Source organism: Nicotiana tomentosiformis, chromosome 8 (assembly GCF_000390325.3).
Source record: "Nicotiana tomentosiformis chromosome 8, ASM39032v3, whole genome shotgun sequence".
Taxonomy (NCBI): Eukaryota; Viridiplantae; Streptophyta; class Magnoliopsida; order Solanales; family Solanaceae; genus Nicotiana; species Nicotiana tomentosiformis.
The window spans coordinates 47,153,776-47,160,972 of record NC_090819.1 but is presented as its reverse complement, the minus strand read 5'-3'; positions in this window follow the sequence as shown (position 1 = coordinate 47,160,972).

Genomic DNA, 7,197 nt, shown 5'->3' with positions numbered 1-7,197 from the left:
ATAATCAAAATATCAGTGGAAGCCACAACAACATCAAACCTTAAATTAGGATCAAGACAGTGTTGAAATAATTTTCCATATCTTAAGTTGGGATATTTTTAGTACCAATATGCCACCTTTCACAATACCAATGTTCACAATATCAATACCACCGTACTTTTAGCACAGAGTCCAATCACGACCCGATCAGCTAGGCCGTCTCATTCGAGACATGAACCACAATCACAATTTCAATTACAATTTCTAGCACAATCACCACCATATGTGCGGCATGGAGTCCGTTCACGACCCGATTGGCTAGGTCGTCTCATTCGAGACATCATCCTTTTTATACCAATCATCTCATTTCATACTTCTTTCATATCTTTTCATTTCATTGGCACTAGTGGCCATAATTATAAAATGATTCTTGGCACGTCGGCTGTATTTAGTATTTCATGCTCACCTTTTCACTTTCAGACATCACCATCAGCATCAACAACAAGGCATTTGAAATCAAGGTTTTTAGTACACATGTGAGCAATTAAGAATCTTAGACACATAGAGATTTTTCACAAAACATTGGCATAATAGCTTTTGTTTGAACTTGACTTGAATTCGGAACATCTTTAATGCATGACCCATACTTTGAACACATTCTCAAATGATAACATAACATGATAAAAGCATTTGGTATACATATTTAACATATATCTTTCAACACAAACTTATTCGGAATAGCCAATTTTATAAAGAACAACTCGGGACTTACATAAGTTACATGAATACCGTGGGATTCAATTCTAGGAGAGGAGTTTAGCCAACATACCTTGCTTCGAGCATTTTAATTTACTACAACGTTCCAAAAATCTTAGCAACTTCGATCTATTTAAAGATTCACTTGAGCATTTTATCAAACACTAGGTGTGCAAATTACACTACAAAGTTCATCCACTAGATTTCCTTCACTCCACAACTAATTCAACACCAAAACCACCCAAGATTGTTCAACAACTTCCCCACAATCCCTACTAGTCCACGCATGTGATAAAATAATTCCAATATCCAAAAATCATACTTCCAAATTACCCATCTCATATCCAAACTCGAAATTGAAGACTAGGGTTTGAATCTTACCTCTTAGATGAAGATCTTGTGGTAGGCTTCCTTGATTCTTGAAGATTGGGACAAGAATGGATGATTAGAATGTTAGATTTCCTCTTTCTCTCTCTAAAATACTCTTACCTCTCTCTAAAATCATTAGATGGATGCCCCAAAATAAGCCCCAAAGGCTATTTATCAAAATGGGGTCGGGTAAAATTTCCAAAACTTAAAATTGCCGAAACCGGGTCTGCAATCATAGACCGTACCTATCACGACCAAAAATCCAACTAGTCGTGATGGCACCTAACCCAACAAGTAACAACATGTACTCAATAAGTAATAAACCTAACCTTAGGTTGAAAGTAGTGACGAGCTGGAACAGAGGTCGGAGTCCAGCACCAATAGCCAACAACAGTTCATAACAACATAATAATAATGGTACAAGAAACATACTCAGATATAAGATGCTCATCTCATTCACAATTCTAGAAAAATAGGCATGCTTTTCATGTATATTAGTGAAAACACAATTCTTTTACCGAAATCACCAAAATATGAGTAGGTTTGTAAAACTGTGATTTTTCCCCAAAATGTTTCAACAAAAAATAAGATGTTTTATTTTTTAGATAGCATGAGGAAAGTACATTTTTATGCCTACATGTCACTATGCAGGAAAAATCATGAATGTCACCAAAATCGGGTAGCAGAAAGAAAAGCATCTCTATGCATGTATCTCAAGTACGCATGTCAAATGCAATGTATCTCAGTAATGAACTCATGTACTCACACTCTCAGAGTACTCAATCTCGCTGTCTCACACTTTTCACTCATCATGCTCAATCACTCGACATGCTCAGTCACTCAGTACTGTATATGGCCAATCCAGCCCAGGGAGGATCCATCCCAAATATATATATATATCAACTGACAGTCAGTCACTCAGCACTGTATAAGGCCAATCCAGCCCAGGGGAAGATCCATCACCAAATATAAATGATTCGGGCAAGTTCAATGCCCAGGGAAGATCCATTCCTCAATATAAATCAACTGCGCTCACTGGGGGTGTGTACAAACTTCGGAGGGGCTCCTTCAGCCCAAGCGCTATAATAAGCCAGATACATGTATAAATTAATAAAGCATGTTGCAGCATGCAGCCCGATCCCATAAATATCACTCACAATCAGGCCATCGGCCTTACTCAGTCATCAAACTCTCCAGTCCCTCGGGATCGCAATATCATGAAACTAGCCCAAAAATGATGATATGATGTATCAATAAATAGCAATAGAGAATGAGATATGATATGCAATGAATAAATATGGCTGAGTACGAAACATCAATTTAAACATATAATTTAACAACAGAAATGACCTCAGTGGGTCCCAATAATACCAACATATGCCTAAGCATGATTTCTAGCATGAATTACAGCTCAAGTGTTCTAACACATAGAGTACAGTGAAAATATCCAGAGAAGATAGCTACACAGTTCCATGGAATTGACTAAATCACAATTCACACGGTGCACGCCCACACGCCCGTCACCTAGCATGCGCGTACATCAATCACATAACACGCAGTTTGGGGTTTCATACCTCAACATCAAGTTTAAAAGTGTTACTTACCTCGAACAGGCCAAATCGAATATCGAGCAAGCCAAACGATGCTCCAAAATGCCATCCCATGCGTACCGACCTCCGAACGGCTCGAAACTAGCCAAAAGCAACTCAAATACATCAAATAATACCAAAGGGAACAAACCCAATCGATAAAGGTCGAATCTTTAATCAAAATCCCGAAATCAACAAAAAAGTCAAACCCAGGCCCACGCCTCGGAACCCGATGAAACTTACAAAATCCGAAAACCTATTCAATTATGAGTCTAACCATATTAGTTTCACCCAAATTTGACTCCGAATCGATGTTCAAAACTCAAACATTCACTCTATGAAACTTTGGACAAAACCCCCCAATTTTCTCTTTAAAATTCACAATCCAATTACCATAAACGAAAATAGATTCATAAAATATAACCAAAACCGAGTACAGAACACTTACCCCAATTCATATGGTGAAAATTGCCTCAATAATTGCCCAAATATGAGCTCCCCAACTCAAAATATGACCAAATGAACAAACCTTCGATATTAAATATTTTTTTGCCCAGTTGTTTTGCCTCGTTTCTTGTGCCAAACGATCTCGAAACTCACTTTTGATGCCTCCAATAGATTCCCTGTGAAATGTCAGTCAAGTTAGGCTTTTGAATCACCCATTTTGGCCTTAAAATGAGGGAGATATGATGTTGTGAAATTTTAAATGAAGTCTGGAAATTTATGGGATAAAAAATGACATTTTCGTAATTAGTTTACACCAGAAAATCAGCAACGAAAGAATTTTCGTTTTAGCACCCAAAACTCATTCGGAATCTCCCGGACACAAATCATATATGCGTTTCAATCATACAATACGCTACGAACCTGCTCGCGCACTCAAAACACCGAAAAGAGGTCATGTTGACCCAATATTGACCATGGTCAAACTCCAAATCCTTAACTTAACTAGTTTCTCAACCAATGATCCAAAACATACCCGAGCCCCTTGGGATCCCATTCAATCATACCAACAAGTCTTAAAACACGATACGAATTTATTCGAAGTTTCAAATCACATCAAACAATATAAAAACCATGAATCGTACCTCAAATCAAACTTAATAAACTTTTGAACTTTCAACTTCCAAAACTCGTGCCGAACCATATCAAATCAACTCGGAATGACCTCAAATTTTGCACACAAGTTTCAAATAAGATAACGAAGCTATTCCAACTCCCGAAACCAAAATCCAAACCCGATATCACCAAAGTCAACTTCCGGTCAAACTTATGAACATTCTAAAACTCCAAATTGCCAACTTTCGCCAATTAACGCTAGAACCTTCAAGAAACATCCAAATGCAAATCCGGGCATACGCCCAAGTCCAAAATCATCATCCGGACCTAACGAAACCGTCAAAGCTTCGATCTGGGGTCAAATACACAAAAGTCAAACTTGGTCAACTCTTCCAACTTAAAGCTTTAATCATAAAGTTCATTCTTCCAAATTGATTCCGAACAACCTGAAAACCAAAACCTTCAATTCACACAAGTCATAATACATCATGCGGAGATACTCGCGCCTTCAAACTATCGAGCGAAGTGAAAATTCTCAAAACGACTAGTCGGGTCGTTACATTCTTCCTCACTTAAACATACGTTTGTCCTCGAACATGCCAAGAGTCGTTCCAAGGCCATCAAACCACCGTGTAACCTTACCATGCACATACCTTGGGGTGATCCCACGTCACCCTAATCCATATAAGCCTGACAACACAACATAACTGAAGATCATTACTCCAACCTTAGACTGTAAACCTTAGAATCTAATTTCCACATCCAGAATTCCTTACAATACCTGAATCTCGCACCTACACACTATATAAGTCTGAACAAGCTGTATCGAGCTATAACCATAAACCAAGATGTAATCACATGATGTACCACATAACTCAGATGCTTATAGCAATAACTTTTGACCACAACAGCTGCTTAAAACACACCCAATACCAGTAATGAACCTCATATCAAACAAAAACCTCATTCTAAAACATTCGTACACTACCAATGATGAAAGAAACACGCAGAAACTAATAACCACTCATCAGACCAACAAGTCATGGAGCCCTCTCTCATCCAATCAGAACCAAAGCCAAATCCTAAGCCGACTCCCGATATTATTCCTCCAAACACACTGTAATCAAATCCGATAGAACCCATTCTAGGTCCGACGACCTCATCTTATCAAATACAGCCGCCCTACTGACATGCCACACCAATACAACCTTAAGACACAAACCGTGCAATCTGTGCACCAATACACAACAATTCAAGTGTACTCAAACATAGAAAATGACTCAAATGAGAGAACCGTCCCGCAAGCTCAAGAAGTACCACCACAACACAATGCTAAGAACCCATCACACACCATAGAACCTAAACACACGAATCAATCACAAAGGATCATATCCCGACATACCCCAGCTGCAATGCGTGACCCCATCCAAACACTGGTCCATATGAAATACCTCCAGCCAAAATGCTCAAAATCAATGACCACGCGCAATTCGACATCCAATACCCAAGGTGCATGACCAAAACCACGGATAAACCAATAACACAATACCACAGACCGGAAAGAACATCACCAAATGCGCTATCAGTCATTCAACATCCTAATACCCATCTCGTTCAAATTCTGCTATAAGCCCCAAATAGAACCGCACCATGTGTGCATATAACCAACGGATCACAACCCCTCATAGCATAGAAGAGTAACTCATAAAATATATTAGAACACGAACAAGCTCAACCCTAACCGACTGACTCACCCCTCAACACTAACCGTGCTGAGTCAACAAATATGACCCGATATAGGATACACATCCTCATTAGGCCTACCAATGGGCCCCGAATTAACTCTAGTCATCCACAAATAGATAAATAACCCTCCAAAGTCCACTACAAAAAAAAACTGGAATTAGCTACGAACGTCGTCGCTAATCTATCATTAAAACTCTCGTAGCTAGCAGAATTTCTTGATAATCCATTGCTAATCCGTCGCTAAAAAGATTAGCGACGGACTTTTTTGTTTAGCTACAAAATTTATCCTTTGCTAAAACCTGATTTTTTAGTAGTGGTCCTCAATGATCTAACCATAACATGTATCACCATCTAGCTAACTTTGGCCACATCTTCACAGTCCACAACCACGAAACAATCTACTTCTAAGAACTCCCAGTCAGCAAATCCGTAGAACACACGAGTCACCATATCTGATCCCAACTCCACCGTCCGAATGACTAACATATCTCTCATACATAATCATCCCCCCGAGAAATACTTCTATAATTCTTCCATGCCACATAGCAAAATCTGAACATCGGCAGTCGATCAGCCAGACGAGTACCACTATACCCATGAAGCATCAGAATTGAAACCCATTAACACGTAACCAAGCCATCAGAACTGAACCTCTCTAACTCAACCAAGATACGCAGGTCGCCCAACCCTAGAGTATTGCCACCAATCACATGTAGAGATGTACCACATCGTAAGAACCAAAAGGACCGAGCATAACATTATCATACTGATCGAACCTACTGCCAAGTCATCCTGTTTCCTCCGAGTTTCTTCTGAATTGCCTTCAAGTTAATACCCCTCCTTGCTAGAATACCACAATCCTTAATCAAAACTCACCCCACGAATCCTAGCATAGAACCACACCGCCCTAAGGCTCATAAGTCGCTGAATTCCCTCTTAAATACTCAAAAAGTACCACAACCGAGATACCCATTCTGAAGAGACCTTCTGTGAGTCTAAAGTCGTTTCCTTCACCCTCCTGATACTGAAATGTAAGATCCATAATGACATAGAAATACTACGAGTCTCGACACCATCCAATATAAATCTCAGATCCTAGCCTTATACCAATTCAAAAAAGCTCACAATAGCTACGGATAAATCTTGAATCCATTAGAAATTTATCGAGAGTCATCCATTCTGCCCAAATCTTAATTGCGCCCAAATGGGCCGAACGACCTGTGCCTCATTAGCATGACGACGTCCAAAGAAGTAACCCCACCTTAATGCAACCAAGAAAATTCCTACTCCATGCGCACTATATCCGTCACGAATAACAACTCAAATCATTCCATGATTTACATATACCCATAAAGTATAATATACCCCGTATCCAGAAATTCCCTTACTCGAGTCATCCTTGATCTCAACCTTTGGAAGTCATAACTGATTCACAAGTATGCCTCAAACCGAAACCAGTACAACACATAACCATGCAATCAAATCGTCGATAACAGACTCCCCAACTTGGCTCAAAGCCATAGAACAAAACAGTCAATAACTCACAATACCCATACTCTATTATTGTCATAATCCTGCACTGAAATTCAACTAAATCCTTCATAAGCTCATGTAACACAAACCATATAATATCTCAAATCGTCTGCTAAGCTCGTATTCATCCTCGTGACGGTCAGGTCAACTTCATCCTCGTCTGCTA